Source organism: Loxodonta africana, chromosome 20 (genome assembly GCF_030014295.1).
Source record: "Loxodonta africana isolate mLoxAfr1 chromosome 20, mLoxAfr1.hap2, whole genome shotgun sequence".
Lineage (NCBI taxonomy): Eukaryota > Metazoa > Chordata > Mammalia > Proboscidea > Elephantidae > Loxodonta > Loxodonta africana.
In genome coordinates, this window is record NC_087361.1 from 67,502,504 (window position 1) to 67,524,774 (window position 22,271).

General features: G+C 43.7%; 1 non-coding gene across 1 annotated transcript; it reads right to left on the reverse strand.

Moving 5' to 3' along the window:
• Nucleotides 1-4,842: 4,842 nt before the first annotated feature.
• Nucleotides 4,843-4,949, reverse strand: LOC111750726 (U6 spliceosomal RNA). Its single transcript, XR_002785814.1, has one exon. It is a non-coding gene; the product is annotated as a U6 spliceosomal RNA (small nuclear RNA).
• Nucleotides 4,950-22,271: the final 17,322 nt, after the last annotated feature.

Here is a 22,271-nt window from a genome sequence, read left to right on the forward strand (position 1 = left end):
CAAGGTGTATATGGGTTTTTGTGTGAGAGACTGACTTGGTTTGTAAACTTTCACTTAAAGCACACTAAAAATTAAAAAAAAAAAAAGACTCCACTTTGAGGGGTCAGCTATTCCCCAGTTGTCTTTTGAGTGCCTTCCAACCTGGGGGGCTGATCTTCCGGCACTATATCAGACAGTGTTCCACTTCTGTTCATAAGGTTTTCACTGGCTAACTTTTTTCAGAAGTAGACTGTGGTCCTTCTTCCTAGCCTGTCTTAGTCTGGAACCTCAGCTGAAACCTGTCCTCCATGGGTGACCCTGCTGGTATTTGAATACCGGTGGCATAGCTTCCAGCATCACAGCAACACACAAGCCTCCACAGTATGACAGACTGACATACACATTGTGGGGGAGATCTATGGAAGTGGATTTATTGGAAACTTTCAGATAATACTCTCTTGATGACGTAGAATCATCCACAGGGTGGTGGATATACATATGCACGTAGGTAAACTGATTTTTGTATCTACTGCTAGCACAGCAAGCAAAATACTGAAGATGGGAGCATGATCCACAGGAGAAGGAAAATGACTTGAGGCCTGAGATAGAAAAGCAGCCTTCATGTCAGAGGCTAGTATTTCTTTGATAAAATGAGAAATATTCTAAAGCAAAAATGACAGATATGTAAGAATCATTAACCCCCCCTCCCCCCACCAAAACCAAACCCATTGCCGTCGAGTCAATCCTGACTCATAGTGACCCTATGGGACAAAATAGAACTGCCCCATAGGGTTTCCAAGGAGCAGCTGGGGGATTCGAACTGCTGACGTTTTTGTTAGCAGCCAAGTGGTTTCAAACACCAGTCCCGATGGCCTCTACCGCTCCTTGCATCCTACCCCTGCCTGAAGGTGCTAAGGGCTGATCCACAGAAGGAAATCCTACCCAAAGCAAGTGCTGCTGGCAACACCCTATGTGAGAACATCCCAAAGGGGAAGGAATGCTCAGTTCCTCCTCTGTGCCCCTGTCTGCACCCCATCCTTTGACAGTTAAATGCCATAGCGGGCAGCAGCTAGAGCAGAGGAGAAGACTAGGAATGGAAAGAGAAAGAAGGAAGTACTCAAAGAGGAACAGAAACTTAACTAACCTCTGCTCATCAACAGACATAACATTGTCCAAAGGGACTACAAATGCAACTAATTGGGACTAAAGGATGACTAATTTTAAATTCTGTGGCTTAATATGGGAAATGTAGGCAAGAAAGGAAAACATTCGACAACATTCAAGAAGACACAAAGCTGTTGTCCCCGTATTGAAAGCTTTGCCCTTCCATTCTAGCCTATATTTGGCATGTCAATTGAAAATCCAGATGCATATAGAGCTTGTATATCAAATTGGGGAAAGGGGACAGGAAGAAGGATTTGTCATTCAAGAACACAACCAGGGTGGGTCAATCCTAAAGGACCATTAGGTCTTTACCTGGTGACCTGGTAAGCCCTGTATTTTTTTCCCCTCACTCAGGATAAGTAGATGGAAATGGGAGGGTAAAAGAAGTAAGGAGGAGGCGTGTGAGAGTGTCTATGAAATTGATGGAGGTTTCCGAGGGTATAATCGTAAGTAACTTCACATGAGAATGAAACTTTGAAGCAGCAGAATATAGTGGAATCAGATCCAGAGTTCAAATCCCACCTCCATCGTTTACTAGTACTATACCTAACTGAAGCTCAGTTTCTCTTCGTATCATGGAGGGAGAGATAATATTCCCTAGATTAAATGCATTTGCTAAGAACACACTCAGCATTTCTCAAGTGAAAGAACTGAAGAAAAAATACAAGCCTTGAATTGCAATACCGAAGGATTCTATGGGCAAAATATTGAAGCAGGAAGCATCAAAAGAAGACGGAAGGAATACACAGAGTCACTGTACCAAGAAGAATTGTCTGACGTTCAACCATTTCAGGAGGTAGCATATGATCAAGAATAGATGGCACTGAAGGAAGAAGTCCAAGCTGCCCTGATGGCATTGATGAAAAACGAGGCTTTGGGAATTGAGGAGGGAATACCAATTGAGATGTTTCAACAAATAGATGCAACGCTGGAAGTGCTCACTCATCTATGCCAAGGAATTTGGAAGACAGCTATCTGGCCAACCAACTGGAAGAGATCCATATTTGTACACATTTCAAAGAAAGGTGATCCAACAGCATGTGGAAATTATTAATATTATATACAAATAAAATTTTGCTGACAATAATAACTCTTGCAGCAGTACATTGATAGGGAGCTGCCAGAAATTCAAAGTAGATTCAGAAAAGGATGTGGAACAAGCGATAACATCACCAATATCAGAAGGATCTTGGCCAAAAGCAGAGTATAACAGAAAGATGTTTACCTGTGTTTTATTGACCATGCAAAAGCATCCAACTATGTGGATCGTAACAAACTATGGATAACATTGCAAAGAATGGAAACTCCAGAACACTTAACTGTGCTCATGGGGAATCTGGACATAGACCAAAAGGCAGTTGTTTGAAGGGAACAAGGGGATACAGAGTGGTATATTCTTTGCAGGTTGCAGGCTATGCCTGCTTCTTTTGAGCCATGTAACGTGCAATTTATTCAGTTTCCACAGACTTTCTCTCTATGACCAGGAGTTTAAGGTAGCTGATAAGTCATTTAAGCATTGGTAAGATTTTGAGGAAAGACTTAAATATATCAGGTATTTTGTTTTAATTTTGCTAATTTCATGTCTGATAGAAGTAGGAGTTATTTTATTTTTTTCATATTCCTCATTATGTTGTAAAAATTATAAAATTGCAAAGATAAAAGGAACATACGGTGATCTCCTGATCTATCCCTCCTCCAAAGACCACGCCTACATCATCACAAACAGGTAAGTGTGTGACCTTAAAAACTTGAGGCTCTTGAAACTTCTGGTGCCTGGTTACATCACAAGAGGAAGTCCTTCCTTTTTTATTGTTGTTGAAGGTATTCACAGCAAAACATACACCAATTCAACAATTTCTATATGTACGATTCAGTGACATTGATTACATTCTTCAAGTTGTGTAACCATTTTCACCTTCCTTTTTTTTTTTCTGAATTGTTCTTCTCCCATTAACATGAACTCACACCTCCTAAGCTTCGTATCTAACTTTTGAGTTGCTGTTTTTAATTCGATTCTATACAGATAGTTCTTCAAAAAAGTGCAATGTTAAAGGCAAACATTCTTTACTAAATAAGCTAACCAGTTGTTTAGTTTAAAGAAGACTTTGGGGGATATTTTTGATTTAAGGTTTAAATATTATCTCAAGGTAAAAGTTTCAGGGATTCATACAGCCTCAATGGCTACAGAAAGTCTAGATTTCATGAGAATTTTGAATTCCTTTCCATATTTCCCCCTTTTGATCAGAGTTGGAGGTTCCTCCTTTTATGTGTCCCATGTACCACATGCTGCAGGCAAAGTCCCTCTAGTTCCGCAAAGCTCTGTCACTTGATGCTAAAGGATGTCTTACTTGGGCACTGGGTTATTCATTTTTCCCTGGATGAATGTTTAGAATCTCCCCTCCAGCAGGAGGAGTGGTGGGTGCAGGGAAAACTGAATGTGATAGGGGAGAAAGTTGGCAAGTAGCCAGCCTGACACCTGTACCTTCCCCCACTGCCATCAAGTCTGCACCCTTTCTCATGCCAGCAAACATTTACTGAGCACCAGTTAGGGCCAAGTATTATGCAGGGCATGGGGATGCCCAGATGCCCTCCAACATCTAGTAGAAACGCCAGACAATCAACTTTAATAGAGGTACAACTCTAAGTGCCTTGAGAAGGCTTAAGTGTGGTGCTCTAGGGCTCATAATAGTTACCCCTATTTTTCTAAGTTTAAACCTAACTTTTATTTCTTTATATCACCTTGACTTCCTCTCCATATGAAAGATCTATGACTACATTTTTTAGTCTCTCTGTATTGTTTTAATGTTGTTATCTTTTACATAGCAACATTGCTGTTTCCCTGTTCTGAGCATTTTCCTATCTTGATTTGTTTTTGTGATTTCCCTAGCTGGGTTGATATCTAGTTGCTCTGTCCTATGTTTTAGTCTTGGGTTGATATCTGATATTATTGGTTTTCTAACCACAGAACTCCTTTTAGTATTTCTTGCAGTTTTGGTTTAGTTTTTACAAATTCCCTAAACTTCTGTTTATTTGGAAATGTCCTGATTTCGCCTTCATATTTGAGAGACAGTATTGCTGGATATATGAATCTTGGCTGGCAGTTTTTTTCCTTCAATGCTTTATATAAGTCATCCCATTACCTTCTTGCCTGCATGGTTTCTGCTGAGTAGTCCAAGCTTATTCTTATTGACTCTCCTTTGTAAGTGACTTTTTGTTATCCCTAGCTGCTCTTAAAATTCTCTTTATCTTTGTTTTTGGCAAGTTTGATTATAATATGTCTTGGTGACTTTCTTTTGGGATCTATCTTATGTGGCGTCCGATGAGTATCTTGGATAGATATCTTCTTATCTTTCATGATATCGGGGAATTTTTCTGCCGACCAATCTTCAACAATTCTCTGTATTTTCTGTTATCCCTCCCTGTTATGGTACTCCAATTGCTCATAGTCTTGAGAGAGTTCCACATGATTCTTAGGGCTTCTTTATTTTTTTTCAGATTCTTTTATCTGATTTTTCTTTGAATATATTGGTGCCAAGTGTTTTATCTTCAATCTCACTAATTCTGCCTTCCACGTCCTCAATTCTGCTCCTTTGACTTTCTATTGAGTTGTCTAATTCTGTAATTTTATTGTTAATTTTCTGAATTTCTGATTGCTATCTCTCTATGGATTCTTGCAGCCTATTAAATTTTTCATTATGTAAAAATATGGAATGCTTTATGAATTTGCGTGTCATCCTTGCTTAGAGGCCATGCTAATCTTCTCTGTATCATTCCAATTTTAGTAGATGTGCTGCCAATGTGAGCACTCTATGGCTCATAAATGAGAGAGATTAATCCAGGAAGTCCTCACAGAGGAGGCAGCATTTGATCTGGGCCACTAAAGATAAACAGGAATTCTCCAGGCAGAGGCAGAAAAAGATATAACAGTGAGAGGTCACACTGTGAACAAAGGAATGGAGAGAGGAAAGTATGTATGACCTGTGTAGAAGTAGCAGGTTGTATGTGTGGGCTGGAATGTAGGATGTGTAAAGGAGTGTGTCAAGGTAGGAGACAAGAGGCAGAGTTAAGGGATAGAAATTCCACTAAAACTTTGGGCAATAGGGAGCCATGTTATTTGAAAGTACAAACTTTACCATATCATACAAATCTAACAAATTCAGGACAAAAAGAAGAGAAATGTTTTTTAGAGAAGTAAATGTCCTAAGACTAATACACCATATCTGGAAACCAGAGGCAGCTTCTGGCATCTACCTTGGAGGGCACTGGTGCCCAGGGTGCTGGCATTGGCCCATGCCTTCCCTGTTGGCTCCCAAGTACAAAGGCAGCAGAGCAGCTCTGATGGCCTGCCCCAGTTGAACTCTCCAAGAAGGCGGAGAGGTGGGGGAGAGCTGTGGCCTTCCAGGCCTGGGAGGACGGCAGGAGAGCGCCAGGTCCATCCCCCTCCCCGATGGGCCATTTAGATCTGCTCAACAGCAGTGCAAGCTCTCCTAGTGCAAGACTGAGTCACTCAGACTCACAGAAAATCTCAAATCCCACTGGCTACCTCCTAACTCTAAAGTCGGGCTTTAAAGAACAGAAATGTATTTTCTCACAGTCCTGGAGGCTGGAAATCAGAATCAGGGCATTGGTAGGCCCGTGCTCTCTCCCTGACCAAGCTGGGGAAAGATCCTTTCTTGTCTCTTCCAGCACTGGTAGCCTCAGGCGTCCCTCAGTGTTCCCTGGCTTAGAGATGGATCTTCATACGGTATCTTCCCCTATGTGACTCTGTTTCTGTGTCTGTTCTCCCCTTTTACAAAACACCTTTCAGTAGGGACGAGGGCTCACCCTACTCCAGTATAACTCTTTAACTTACCTGATAACGGGAGAAAAACCCTATTTCCAAACAAGGTCATATTCACAGGCACAAGGGTTAGGACTCCAATCTACCTTTGTGGGGGGACATTTCGATCCATAGTGAGGAAGATATGACCCTGCTTGGGACACAAGCCTCAGGCTGACTTGTCTGCTAGTGTCTGCAGAGGTGTTTATTATCAAGGCCTCCGTAACTCAAGCAGGTGTGACTGGAAGGGTGGCAAAGATGGGCCTGTGTGACAGTCTTTCCCCTGGGCCTTCCCCCAAACAGGTCGGGGCTGAGCAGAGGTGTTTCTTCACATCCTTGGTGTAATCACATCTGCCGCGTAACTCCCCAGGATCTGGTTCTTGTTTACTTTGAAGAAGCACGGTTACTACAGAGCCTAGTGGCCCTCTTCCAGCTTCTCCAGAGAGCTGTGGAGGAGTCCAGGGTCTGGGGAGGAGAGCCTGGCCCAAGGAGAACGGCTGAGTGGGAGAACCAGCAGGCCTCCCAGAGCCCTGCCCATCCCCAGGCTCCCTCACTAAGGCAAGTCAGAGAAGGGCCTGGCAGGTTCCAGGGGCTTTCCTTGGACAAGACATCTGGGCCTATCTTTCCCCAAAGTTGAGGAAAGAAAGAACAGGGAAGGAGAAGTAAATGAAGGAGAGAACAGATGAGGGGTGGGGCCAAGGAACCAGGAAGAGTTCAATGTGATGTGACATCACCTTCTATGTGGTCTTCACAGTGGTAGAAAGAATAGAAACTGGGGGAGGGAGGGAGATTTTTGCTCTGTTAACTTTGTACCTATCCCCAGTGACTTGCCCGATGCTTGCCATGGATATTTTTGCTGGAAGGATGGAATGGAGGCTGGTGGAATACAGGTGGAGAGTGAAAGAAATAAAAAAGATCATGACGGTAGCTCCCGTTTATTGAGCAGTGGTTAAGAACTCGGCTGCCAACCAAAAGGTCAGCAGTTCAAATCCACCACCCGCTCCTTGGACACCCTCTGGGGTAGTTCTCCTCTGACCGGTAGGGTCATTATGAGTTGAAATTGGCTCAACGGCAATGGGCTTATTATGTTCCAGACATGGTTCTAAGTGCTTTCCATGTGTTAATCAATCCCCAAAACAACTCTACAAGGTGTTATTAATACCCTTTCAGTATCCTTTGAGGATATTGAGTTCCTGGGCGGCGCAGTTAACTCGCTCAGCTGCTGACTGAAAGGTTGACAGTTTGAGTCCACCCAAAATTTCCTCAGAAGAATGGCCTGGTGATCTACTTCCGAAAAATCAGCCACTGAAAACCCTATAGAGTACCCTTCTAGTCTGACACACATGGGGTCTTCCATGAGTGAGACCTCCATGAGTCAAACAAACAGCAACTGGTTTTTTTATTTTATTTTTTAAGTAAGGGCTGGCATAGGGATTTGAATGCAGGAAACTAGGACCCAAAGCCTGTGTTCTTATCCACCATGCTGTCCTGGACAGGAAGAAGGACAAGCTGGAAGGTGACTAAACAAACACATATAACTGCTGCAGCTTGAGGTATAAATTCTAGGCTAGAATTTTTCTTCCTCAATCATTTGCCCTGCTAAGACCCTTATCCCCATTGCAACCATCGTGGAGGCTCAGAAAAAAAAAAAAAATTGTATTGATAATAAGACGGTTATGTTCTTTCAAAACCAAATTTCCAATAATCTAATAATTTAGGATGAAAGCCATGAAAAGATGTGGGCTCAGGTGACCAGAACAAGACCCCTGCATCCCACCCAGTTTAAGTGCTCTTTCTCTCTCTCTGCTACCCCTCCTTGATGCCTTCCTCTCTCCTGTTCCCTCTGAGATTTTCAGAACATTGTCCAAATAAGAAGGTGTTCCTGGAACACCATTTTGGTTCCGTTCATTTACTCCCCACGCAGCTGCCTGCTCTCCTCTCCCTGGGAATTTGAGTTAAGGAGGTATGTAATATGAAAATCAGGTCGTTTCCACTGTTCTTCAGCTTCCAAAGGCCATGGTGCTGCAAATGAAAATGTCAAGATGGGATAATGACATTGGCCCTGACACCTTGTTTCCCAGCTATATTATTTATCCAAAATCAATTCCTGAAAAAGACAAAGGGCGTGAATAATCAACCAACCAGATGGAGTGTCAAGTGTGCAGGCCGAAGAGAGGAACAGGCTCCCTGAAAAGAGAAGGAAGAAAGGCCTCTGGCCTGGGGAACATCTCTGCCATGGGCACAAAACACAGCACGAAGAAAAGCATATGGCTCAGACCTGGCTGCCTTGGCAGGTAAGGCATATGTAGCTGAACCAATTACTCACTGGTCTTCTCCTTTGACATCTTCTGACAGCTGTGGGAAGCACTCTCTAGGAAATGGGGAAGTAAGTAGTAAGAAAGGACCCTCAGGATATCACATGAAAGGGAAAACAGGAGCATTAGAATAAGGTTCAAATTCTGGAAACCGGTAATTTAAAGATACTCCTTGTAATACACACACTCCACGCACGGGAGCTTGTTAGAGTCTGGGGCAGGGCCACAGTTTTCTTTGGCTGGTTTCTTCTTGCCTTTAGGTCTGGCTGAGGAGACGGGGCCAGGCATTCATTCATCACTGGGCATTTTAGTCAGTCTCACTTCCTGTTTCTCATGATGAAGCCATGATCATCCCATAATGATAATAATAACTCTGCAGTCTTGCCTCTGCCTTCTATTTATCTAGGGCCGCGCAGAAGAGCCTGTGTAAGTGGGAGTGGGAGAGTGCCGGCAAATCTGCTCGATCCATCAACAGCTGGGGGTGGAGGCAGGCAAGGAGTGAGGGTGGGGGACAGCAATTAGCAACGGAAATTATTAAGCTTGGTTTTTTTCAAGACAAGGAATCTAAATGGCCTGGTAGTTCCTCCAAATGACTATTCTCATCACAGGGACATGTGTAAATCCCTTCTCCCAAGGATCTCCAAAAGTAAGACCTTCCCCAAACCTTTCCATCCTCCAATCTGCCTCAATCAGGGTAATCTTTGTGGTCTGAGGCTCAGGGAGTTCAAGCTAATTTCCCAGAGTCCCACAGCAGGGAAGACAGGACCGACCAGGCTTCCTCTGCATCTACCTCAGCTGCAACCAAGAAGGGACTTTCCAACTCTATGGGGAACTTGCAAAATCGTTGGGAAAAACCACAACTATTTCTGCTAAGGAAAAAAATATGCAGTCCCTGAAAATTTGAAACCCTAGGACAATAAGAGAGAGCTCCCTTATTACTGGGAGTGTGTTCAAAACATCTAAGATTAGGATTGGGCAGGAGGAGCAGCTTCCGGAGTTCACTTGGGACAATGGGTTCTTAGAATTGGGGTATCAGGCCAGTATTTTAATTTTTCACCACCACTGAAGGGCTGTACTCTAAGGACAAAGGTTGAGCACTTTCCAGGCTCTGGAGAATCAGATGGGAGTCGGGGGAGGGGAAGCCATTATCTTGATGAAAGTGAGTGACATAGTCCTTTAGATCCTGCCCTTCCCTTGGGGAGCTGAGGAGAAGGGAGGGAGGGGGGAAGCCAGTGGTTCCAGAGTTCTTTCTATACAAAGAGAAGATGCAGATAAAAATAAGAAATAAACACCAGAGAGGGCCTTTAATTAATTAAGTTAAAAGAAAAGAAAAAAACCAACTCCCTCTCAGACACACGCACTCACACACCATGAAGCACTGTCTAGCTAAGCTAAGGAAAAAGAAAGGATATGATATCACACATGGAATATATTCATCGTTGTTGGATTTTTTTTTTTCCGAAAGACAATCATAGACCTGGGTTGGATGGTGACTGACAGGTTAAAAATGTTAAAATGAAACAAGTCGCCGGTGACCCTGTGAATAACCGGCCTAGGGCGGTCAGTGTTCCTTCAGGAAGCCAGGATATCACGGTGATAGCAAACACCACACAGCAGTCGACACGTGCCAGACAGGGCTCTCAGCGCTTTCCATGTATTTGCTCACTTCATTCTCACAACAACTCTGTGCAGAGGCTGCTATTGTTAGGACATTATCATTCATGTTCCTTTTGATCTTGCCTGCCCAGGATTTCTGAGCCTGTAGAAGCACTGGGGGATTCAGCCCCTCACCTCTGCCTCTTCTCTTGATAGCTACTATCATAAGCCCAGGACCAGGTACACAGTTTGCAGGACCCAGTGCAAAATGAAAATGTAAGGCCCGTTGTTTAAAATTATTAAGAATTTTAAGGAGATTGACAGCAGAGCTTTAAACCAAGCATGGGGCCCTCCTAAGCATGGTCCCCGTGTGAATGCATAGGCCACCTGCCCGTAAAGCTGGCCCCACATCACACTTCCCTGCGTCCTTGCACAAATAAACTGTGCTGTCTCCTATTATCCTACGTGCTATGTGCCTAACTCCGGAACAAAGAAAGGGAAGGGAGAAAAACGCATCCTGTCCCAATGACCCCACTGTACATGGGGTCACCACAAATTGAGGGCCAACTCAGTGTCATCTAACAACCTCCCCGCCCCGCCCCACCACCAATACACCAGGCTTCTGTGTATGACTTTGTTGAAGAAAACATTCTACAGCAAAGGAAAACCATGATCTGAGCGACTGTTAAGATCTCTCCCAACCCATGTTAGGAGAAGTGTGGTTTTCTTCATCTCCTTCCTCGCATACATCCACGATTCTGCCTCAGCAGGCCTCCGTACCCTGCCCTCTTTTCCATCTCCCCACCACTGCCTAGTTTCCCTTCACCTAGAATATTCCATTAGCTCGCAAACTAGATTCCTTACTTCCAATCCCGTTTTTCTCTTCCGCCTTTCACTCTGCTTCTGTTATGGCACTTGTCACACTTGAGCTTTTATTAGCTACTTTTTGCGTCTTTCTCTCCCCTTGGGTGGAAAGTTACTCCGGGATGGGTACGCTACTGCCAGCCACCTGTGCCCTCCTCAGTAACCCTGAGTGCTAGGTACTTACACTGCGTACTTGCCCAATGCCTCCCCTGAGTATGCCTCTCCTTTCCCTTCAGGCGCCTGCTCTGGTACAGCTTGGCCTTTTGAACACTCAATCCAGAGATCAGCACTGCTCTTCTGTGTAAATTCTGGACAGAAACATCCAGAGTCCTACCTATTACCATCAAAATGTAGCCAACTGGGAACAACTCAAAAAAGCAGGGTGAGAATGGTTGCACAACTCAAAGAATGTGACTAGTGTCATTGAATTATACATGTAGAAACTGCTGAATTCGTGTATGTTTTTGCTGTGTATGTTCTCAACAACAACAAAATTAAATAAAAATTTCTTTTTAATGTAGCCAGTTGCAAAGATTAGGAAGATCCTGTGGATCAATCAGGAATGGTAACAATGGTGAGAAGGTGGGAAGAGGGCTAATCAGTGTTCCCTGCTTTCAACTGTAGATGGGAGGCTGGTTTAGCCTGGCTTTAGTCAGAAAGCAAAGGGCCTACCCAAACCAAACCAAACCCAGTGCTGTCAAGTCAATTCTCACTCATAGTGACCCTATAGGACAGAGTAGAACTGTCCCATAAAGTTTCCAAGGAATGCCTGGCGATTCGAACTCCCAATCCTTTGGTTAGCAGCCGTAGCACTTAACCACTATGCCACCAGGGTTTCCAAAGGGGGGCGGGGGCTGACTGCCATAATTTTCACTGTTTTTAGGTGCTTTGGCGTCACCTCTGACTCATAGCAACCTATGTATAACAGAACCAAATGTTGCCTGATCCTGCACCATCTTCACAAGGGTTAGTTTGAGCCCATTGTTGCGGCCAATGTGTCAATCCATCTCACTGAGAGTCTCCTTCTATTTTTGCTGATCCTGTACTTTCCCAAGCATGATGTTTTTCTCCAGCGATTGGTCCCTCCTGATGACATGTTCAAAGTCAGCAAGAGAAGTCTCCGCATCATGGCTTCTAAGGAGAATTCTAGGGGTACTTCCTCCAAGGCAGATTTGTTTGTTCTTCTGACAGTCCATGGTATATTCAGTATTCTTCTTCTACACGATTTGAATGTGTCAGTTCTTCGGTCTTCCTTTTTCATTGTCCATCTTTCGCATGCATATGAAGAAACTGAAAATACCACCGCTTGGGTCAAATGCAATCTTCTCTCCCATCACAAAGGAATCACTAGCTCATAATTGTTTTAGAGAGTGATGGCTTTGATCACTATTTTAGGGAAGAACCACCAGTCAAAAATGATTCACCTCAACATTTAAAAAAATCTTACTGGTACCCTGATTTCATTTCAAGACCAACTTAAATTACCTTGGGTTCAGAATAGGACCACATCCCTATGGTATTTAGGATGCATTCAGCTGAAAAGGTAACTAGCAGTGGGTTAAACCATAATGGTTAACACTCTTGGCTGGTAACAGAAAGGTTAGAGATTTGAGTCCACTCAGAGGTTCCTCAGAAGAAAGGCCTGGAGATCTATTTCCAAAAAATCAGCCATTGAAAACCTCTGGAGCAGAATTCTGCTCTGACACACAGGAGCTCGCCATAAGTCAGGGTCATTCCGATTTGTGGCCTACTCCATGGCAACTAAGGAGCCCTGGTGGTGCAACATTTAAGTACTCTGCTGCTAATCAAAATGTTGGGCATTTGAACCCATCCAGTGGCTCTGTGGAAGAAAGACCTGGCAATCTGAAACCATGAAGATTACAGCCTAGAAAGCCCTATGGGGCAGTTATACTCTGGCACATGGGGTCACTACGAATTGAAAATCGGCTCCACAGCACCTATCAACAACCACAGCGAGTGGTTTTTAGTTTCTTAATAAGACTGAAGGGAAGTGATCTCAATGCTGTTCTGCAGCTGTGAGAGTTAAGATTGTGTATCAACTTGGGTGGCCATGATTCTCAGTGGTTTGGCAGTTATGTAATGATGTAGTCATCCTGCATGATGTAGTCATCCTGCATGATGTGATCTGATGTGATCAGCCAATCAGTTGCAAGGGGAGTTTCCTTGGCAGTGTGGACTGCACCCAGTATATATATGGACATTCTGGCAAAGCTCGCTTTCTTGCTCTGGATCCTGCATCTGGCTCGTCATCATCTGACCTCTGGTTCTTGGACTCTAGCCAGCTGCCTACTATATTACCTGCAGATCTTAGGATTCATCAGCCTCCACAGCCCATGAGCCAGCAGCCTGCTGTCTGACCTGCCAATCTTGAGTTCCTCAGCCCCTGCAGTTGCATGAATCAGGAGAAGCCTCCAGCCTGACTCCTGACCCATGAACTTGGGACTTGCCAGCCTCTACAACCATGTGAGCTATTTCCTAGAGATAAATATCTCTCTCTCTCTCCATATATATATATGTATACACACACATATATATGCTTCACTGGTTTCACTTCTCTAGAGAACCCAGTCTAAGACATTTGGTACCAAGTGTGGTTCTAGAGAAACAAAATTGTAAGGATGAGTTTTCTAAATTGGTTCTAAAGTCTAACTAGTCTTAAAGGCACTCATGACTCTCCCTCCCGTAGTAAAGACATGCTAATCCATGGCGTAAGGTGGCAACATTAATCCACAAAATATCACCACCAATAGATCAAGTATTGGTGAGAAGCAAGGCTCCGGGTGATCACACGTTTGATACTTTTCTACAGCTTGTCAGAATGAGAAGTACAGGGAAGCTGGCTGGTTGGTCCTACTTGCAGTAGACAAAGTGGTGAAAGAAAGAGATAAGCTCAGAACATCAAGTCACAGCTCAAGTGCCACATAAAAGATCTGAAGGTTGCCACTTGTGCCCTGAGAGAAAGCCTCATTTCTTGTAGTAACAGAGCTGATATTGTGAAAAACCAACCCCAGAGTCTTATCAAAAGAGTGGCTGAATTACAGCTCCAATTGAATTCCCAACTTTGAATGGTGTCTGAAGTTAAAGTAAGGGTATTGATTGGGAAGAAATAGGATCCTGAACTTGGGATGGGGTCATGTGGACACATAATCAGGAAGCCACAGGCACTGAGCCCCTAAATTCTGTCGACTCACTCCTGCCAACAGAACCAGCCCTCTAACTCCCATCTGGAGAGATCACTCCACCTTTGACTGCTAAGCTACCCTCCCCAGTAGAACCATTATCCCTTCCACTCCCTTTTGATGAGATTAACCCAGCCGTGCGTGAAGACTCTTTGTCTGAGATATCACCTGGGACAGCATCTGGGGCATTGCCTGGGGCATCCATCGCTTGACATAGGGGCCTTACAAGACATTGCTGAATCTTTCAAGGACCCACCCCCACCACCCATTTTTGCTTCTAGACCCATAACTAGACTTAAGTCCCAGTGAGCTCCAAAAGATGAAGTACAAACGTGACCCAGGAGGAGGTACACTACACTCCAAAAGAACTCCTTGACTTTTATAATATGTACAAACAGAAACCTGGGGAATATGTGTAGGACTGGCTATTAAGGGTATGGGATAATGGTGCAAAGAACATAAAGCTGGATTAGTCTGAGTTTATTGATAGGGGCCCACTAAGCACAGATTCTTCATTCAATGTTTCAGCTTAAGAGGTTAGGAAAAGATCTAAGAGTTTATTCAGTTGGGTCACTGAAGCATGGATTATAGAATGGCCTACACTCAATCGAGTTGATGTACCAGAACTGCCTTGCAGAAGAAAGTATCCAAAGGCTTAGGGAAATTGGCATGTTATAGTGGATTTATCAGGTTAGACCCACAGATTCACATATGGAGTGCCCAGAGAACACAGCTTTTACCACAATGGTGAGGAACAAATTTGCGAAGGGAGCCCCAGCATCCCTGAACACTGCTCTGGTTACTGTTATATGTACGTCAGATTTGGCAGTGGGAACTGCCCTGGCTGAATTAAGACACGTAACTACAATGAAGCTGCCTGGGCCCCCTGGTGGTAGGGGCCAAGTGGTGGCACTCGATCAACAAAGTCAAGGTGATCATGGTTACGGTAAAGGACAGCAGAGTCAAAGCAGTAATCAAAATAGTCTGACTTGTATGGACTTATGGCACTGGCTACTAAGTCATGGTGTCCTTAGGAGTGAAACAGATGGAAAATTTACTACATGTTTACTTGATCTGTACAAGTGGAAAACTTCTAGGTCTAGTGAACAGCAGTTTAACTTGAATCACCAGAATAGAGAGTCACAGCCCCTCAACCAATTTCCAGACTTGAGCCAGTTTACAAACCCACAACACCTTGAATGAAGGAGAGGCCCGGTCCCCTTGAGGAAGAATCCTACTATGCTGCCAAAAGTTTATACAGTTAATATTTCTTCCAGCTTCCCCAAAGGAATCTACAGCCTTTTACAAGAGTGACTACGTTGGGGAAAAGGAAATAATCAGACTTTTTGGGGATTACTGAATCCTGGCTCTGAACTGACACTAATTCCAGGAGACCCAAAATATCACTGTGGCGCACCAGTGAGAGTGAGGGTATATGGAGGCCAGTTATTAATGGAGTCTTATTTCAAGTTCATCTCACAATGGGTCCAGTGAGTCCCCAAAATCATCTTGTAGTTATTTCCCCAGTTCCAGAATGCATAATTGGAATACATACACTCAGCAACTGGCAGAACACCCACAGTGGGTGCCTGTCAAATGGAGTAAGAGCTATTATGGTAGGAAGAGGCAAGTGGAACTCATTAGAACTGCCCTTACCTAGAAAAATACTAAACCAAAAGCAATCCTGGAGGGACTGCAGAGATTACTACCACCATCAAGAACATGAATAATGCAGGAGTGGCGATTCCCACCACATCCCCATTCAACTCATCTATTTGTCCTGTGCAAAAAAAAGAGAAGGATCTTGGAGAATGACAGTGGGTTATCATAAACTTAACAAGGTGGTGACTTCAATTGCAGCTGCTGTTCCAGATGTGATTTCATTGCTTGAGCAAATTAATGCATCTCCTGTTATCTGGTACACAGCTATTGATCTGACCAATGCCTTTTTCTTGATTCTGGTTTCAAAGGAATACCAGAAGCAGTTTGCCTTCAGCTGGCAAGGCCAGCAATACACCTTCACTCTCCTACCTCAGGAGTATATCAGCTTTCCAGCCCTATGTTGTAATTTAGTCCACAGGGAACTTGATCTCCTTTCCCTTCCACAAACCATCACACTGGTCCCTTACATTGATGACATTATGCTGGTTGGACCTAGTAAGGAAGATATGTCAATGACTCTGGACTTATTGGTAAAACATTTGCACACTAGAGGGTTGCAAATTAATCCTAAAAAAATTCAGAGGCTTTCCACCTCAGCGAAATTTCTAGGAGTCCAGTGGTGTGGGGCATGTCAAGATATTCTTTCTAAAAAAAAAAAAAGTAAAGGATAAGTTGTTACATCTAGCCCCTCCTACTATTAAAAAGGAAGCACAATGCCTGGTGGGCCCCTTTGGATTTCGGAGGCAACATTTTCCTCATTTGGGCGTGCTACTTTGACCTATTTAGCAAGCGACTCAAAAAGCAGTTAGTTTTGAGTGGGGTCCAGAACAAGAGAAGGCTCTGCAACAGGTTAAGAATGCCATACAAGCCACTCTGCCACTTGGCCCATATGATCTAGCTTATCCAATGGTGCTTGAAGTGTCAATGCAGGTAGAGATGCAGTTTGGAGTCTTTGGCAGGCCCCTATTTGTAAGACACAGTGCAGACTCAGGATTTTCGAGTAAAGCCCTTGTATCCTTTGCAGATAAATACTCTGCTTTTGCGAAACAGCTTTTGGCTTGTTACTGGGCCTTAGTAGAGATTGAACACTTAACCATAGGCCACCAACTCACCATGAAGCTTGAGCTGCCCATCATGAACTGGGTGTTGTATGGCCCACAGAGACACAGAGTCGGATGTGCACAGCAGTACTCCGTCATTACATGGAAGTGGTATATATGAGATCTGACTTGAGCGGAACCTGAAGGCACAAGTAAGTTGCATGAGGAAGTGGCCCAAGTGCCCATGGTCTCAATTCCTGTCACAATACCTGCCCTCTCCCAGTCTGCACCTATAGCCTCATGGGGAGCTTCTTACGATCAGTTGACTAAGGAAGAGAAAACTCATGCCTGGTTTACAGATGGTTCTGTGCGATATGCAAGGACCACTCAAAAGTGGGCAATGGCAGCACGACAGCCCCTTTCTGGGACCTCCCCGAAGGACAGCGGTAAAGGAAAATCCTCGCAATGGGCAGAAATTCAAGCACTTTGCTTGGAAGGAGAAATGGCCAGATGTGAGATTTTATACTGATTGATGGGCTGTGGCCAATGGTTTGGCTGGATGGTCAGGGACTTAGAAGAAATATGATTGGAAATTGGTGACAAGGAGGTATGAGGAAGAGGTATGTGGATAACCGAGTGGATAGGATGATGTGCTCTGTACAAACCAATCATCCACTTTCCACAGCTACTCTCGTCATTGCCCAATGGGCTCATGGACAAGGTGGCCATAGTGGCAGGGATGGAGGTTATGCATAGGCCCAGCAACATGAACTTCCACTCACCGCGGCTGACTTGGCTACAGCCACTGCCGAGTGCCCAATCTGCCAGCAGCAGAGACCAACACTGAATCCCTGATACGGCACCAATCCTTGAGGCAATCAGCCAGCAGCCTGGCGGCAGGTTGATTACATTAGATAACTTCCATCATGGAACGAGCAGCATTTCATTCTTACTGGGATAGACGCTCTGGATACAGATTTGCCTTCCCTGCACACAATGTTCCTGTCAAAACTACCACCCGTGGATTCACAAAATGCCTTATCCACCATCGTGGTATCCTACGCGGCATTGCCTCAGATCAAGGGACTCACTTCATAGCAAATGAAGTATGGCAATGGGCCCATGCTCATGGAATTCACTGGTCTTACCATGTTCCCCATCATCCTGAAGTAGCTGGCTTGATAAAAGAACGAAGAAATGGCCTTTTAAAGACACAATTACAGTACCAGCTAGGTGTTAACACTTTGCATGGTTGGGCAATGTTCTCCAAGAAGCTGTATATGCTCTAAGCCAGCGTCCCATATATGGTGCTGTTTCTCCCATAGCCAGGATTCACAGTTCCAGGAATCAAGGGGTGGAGATAGGAGTGGCACCACTATTACTCCTAGTGACCCACTTGCAAAAATTTTGCTTCCTGTCCCCACCACCCTAAGCTCTGCCTGCAGGTCTAGAGGTCTGAGTTCCAAAGGGAGGAATTTTCCTGCCTAGAGACACAACACAGGTTTCATTGAACTGGAAGTTAAGAATGCCACCTGGCCCATTTGGGCTCCACATACCTCTGGATCAAAAAAGGCAGTTACCATACTGGCTGGTGTGATTCATCCTGACCACCAAGGGGAAATCAGATTGATGTTACATAATGGAGGCAAAAAAGGGTATGTATGGAATACAGGAGATCTCTAAGGGCGTCTGTTAGTACTACTATGCCCTGTGATAAAAGCCAGTGGAAACCCACAGCAACCCAACTCCAGCATGACTGCTAATGACCCAGACCATTCAGGAATGAAGTTTTGGTCGCCACACAAGGCAAAGAATCACAACCAGCTTAGGGTAAAGGGAATACAGAATGGGTGACAGAATAAGGTAGTTCTAAATACCAGTCACAACCACATGACCAGTTGCAGAAATGAGAACTGTAATAAGTGTTTCTTCCTTGTGTGTATCAAATTTTTTTTGTTTTCTTCACTTGCAAAATATAAGATGTAAACAGGGCTAGTGCATTTTCAGTTTTACACATGCTAGTTGTACCATGTTAGACACAAGTATGACTTTGTAATTGTCCTTATTTAGAAACTGTGTATGGTTTAAGGAGATGTATACAGGTGCCAAGTTGACAAGGGGTAGTGGACCGTGATGGTTAAGATTCTGTGTCAACATTGCTGGGCCATGATTCTCAGTGGTTTGGCAGTTATGTAATAATGTAGTCATCCTCTATGATGTGATCGACCAATCAGTTATAAAAGGAGTTTCCTTGCTGGTGTGGCCTGCGTCCAATACACATATGAATGTTCTGACAAATCTCGCTTGCTTGCCCTGGATCCTGCGCCCAGTTCATCATCATTTGACCTCTAGTTCTTGAGACTTCAGCCAGCTGACTACTGTATTGCCTGTCTTCCACAGACTGTGAGCTAGTGGCCTGCTGTCTTACCTGCCAATCTTGGATCATCAGCCCTGCAGCTAGATGAGTCAGGAGAAGCCTCCAGCCTGATGCCTAACCCATGGACATGGGACTTGTCAGCCTCTACAACCTTGTGAGCCATTTCCTTGAGATAAAAATATATACGTGTGTGTGTATGTATACATACATATATATATTAGCTTCATTAGTTTTGCTTCTCTAGAGAACCCAGCCTAAAACAGCAGCAGGTGAACAGTGTCCTCAAGGACCATGGAGGATTTAGTTCTTAACCATTCTTCTAGAAGCTTTGCCATCCTCAGAGAACTGGGCCTCATCTTCTAGCTTATTGTTTTCGTTTTCGTTTTGTTGTACTTTAGATGAAGGTTTACAGAACAAACTAGTTGCTCATTAAACAGTATACATATTGTTTTATGACATTGGTTAACAAGTCCATGACATATCAACACTCTCCCTTCTCAACCTTGGGTTCTCTATTACTAGCTTTCCTGTCCCTTCCTGGCTTCTAGTCCTTGCCCCAGGGTTGGTGTGCCCCTTTAGTCTCATTTTATTTTAAGGACCCGTCCAATCTTTTGCTGAAGGGTGAACCTCAGGAGTGACTCCATTACTGAGCTGAAAGGGTGTCTGGGGCCATATTCTCAGGGTTTCTCCAGTCTCTGTCAGGCCAGCAAGTCTGGTCTTCCTTTTTGAGTTAGAATTTTGTTCTACATTTCTCTCCAGCTCTGTCCTGGACCCTCTATTGTGATCCCTGTCAGAGCAGTCAGTGGTGGTAGCCAGGCACCATATAGTCGTACTGGACTCAGTCTGGTGGAGGTCGTGGTAGATGTGGTCCATTAGTCCTTTGAACTAATCTTTCCCTTGTATCTTTAGTTTTCTTCATTCTTCCTTTCTCCTGAAGGGGTGAGACCAGTGGAGTATCCTAGATGGCTGCTCACAGGCTTTTAAGACCCCAGATGCTACTCACTAAAGTAGAATGTAGAACATTTTCTTTATAAACTATATTATGCCAATTGAGCTAGATGTTCCCTGAGATCATGGTCCCCACAGCCCTCAGCCCAGCAATTCGGTCCCTCAGGGATTTTTGATGTGTCTATGGAGCTTCCATGGCCTTGCCTTGTACAAGTTGTGCTGGCTTCCCCAGTATTGTGTACTGTCTCATCCTTCACCAAAGTTAGCACTTATCTATTGTCTATTTAGTGTTTTTCCATCCCCACCCTTCCCCTCCCTCATAACCATCAAAGATTGCTTCTTTTAGTGGGTAAACCTTCTCATGAGTTTTTACAGTAATGGTCTCATACAATATTTGTCCTATTGTGATTGACCTATTTCACTCAACATAATGTCCTCTAGATTCATCCATGTTATGAGATGCTTCACAGATTCGTTGTTGTTTTTTATCATTGCATAATACTCCATTGTGTGTATGTACCACAGTTTGATTATCCATTCATCTGTTGATGGGCATCTGCATCTAGGGTGTTTTTTTGCTATTGTGAACAATGCTGCAATGAACATGGGCGTGTATATGTCTATTCGTGTGACATCTCATTTCTCTAGGATATATTCCTAGGAGTGGATTGCTGGATTACGGTATTTCTATTTCTAGCTTTCTAAGGAAGCGTCATACCATTTTCCAAAATGGTTGTATCATTTTGCATTCCCACCAGCAGTGCATAAGAGTTCCGATCTCCCATCAGCTTCTCCAAAATTTGTTATTTCCTGTTTTTCTAAATCATTTCAATAATGCCAGGATGAGATGGTATCTCACTGTGGTTTTTATTTGCATTTCTCTGATGGCTAGTGATCACGAGCATTTCTTCAAGTGTCTTTTGGCCACTCGAACGTTTTCTTTGGTGAAGTATCTGTTCATTTCCTTTGCCCATTTTTTAATTGGATTATTTGTCTTTTTGTTGTAGAAGTATTGGATTTCCTTGTAGATTTTAGAGATTAGACCTTTGTCTGATTTGTAATAGCCAGAATTTTCTAGTCTGTAGGTTCTCTTTTTACTCTTTTGGTGAATCCTTTTGATGAGCATAAGTGCTTAATTTTTAGATGATCCCAGTTCTCTAGCTTATTTTCTGGAGTTTGTATGTTGTTAGTTCTGGTTTGTATTTTGTTAATGTCATGTATTAGAGCCTCTAGCGTTGATCCTATTTTTTTTTCTAGGCGGAGCCAAGATGGTGTAGTAGTCAGATGCTACTAGTGATCCCTCTTATAACAAAGACCTGAAAAAACAAGTGAATCTATTATATATATGGCAAGCTAGGAGCCCTGAACATCAAAGGCAAATTTAGGAAATCAGGCTGACAGGTAGGGTGAGGGAGAGGTGGTTCAGAAGCAACAAGGAGTTGCCAGACCTGACTAGGTGGAACTGACGCTCCTCAGGCATGATTCCCTGGCACAACCGTGGCAGGGCTTGCAGTAGCATTTGGGAAATGGTTTCCTAAAGGAGGAAGAGCAAGCTGCACAGTTTACTCATGCCTCCAGAATCAGCAAAGAACAGCACTCTCAACAGAAGATAAGTAAAAAATGCTTGTGTCTAATTTACCATGCAGACCAAATAGCACCCCTTGCAAAAGAACTCTGTCCCATTTATCTGATCCCTCTGCCCTAGCTCCCAAGCCAGCTTCAGTGGCTGTCGATTTCCCTGGCCCTGAGATAGGTCCTGCTGCATGTCCTAAGCCATTCTCCTAGCCTTGGAGAAGGTAAAAATTAACAAAGGAGGAAAAATAATCTGCCGGCTCCCTTAAGCTGGGAACTCAGGGCAAAAACCACACCAAAACTACAAGAAATACTAAACGAAATTCTGTGGTTAGAAAATTGGTAACATCAGATAACAACCCAAGACTAGGACACAGGACACAGCTACCAGATATCAACCCAGAAAGGGAAATCACAAAAATAAATCAAGATAAAAAAACACTTAAAACAGGGAAAGAGCGATGTCATTACGTAAAAAATGACATTAAATCAATAAAGAGGGACTAAAAAAATGTAGTCATAGATCTTTCACATGGAGAGGAAATTAAAGTGATATAAAGAGATAAAAGGCTTAAACTTAGAAAAATAGGGGTAAATATTAAGGTAACCACAAAGGAGACCAACAACCCTACACATCAAAATAAAATACAAGAAAAACGTAAAGACTCAGCAAGAACAAAACCCACAACAATGAAAAAGAGGAAAAAAATATATATAAAAACTACCCAGCACAAA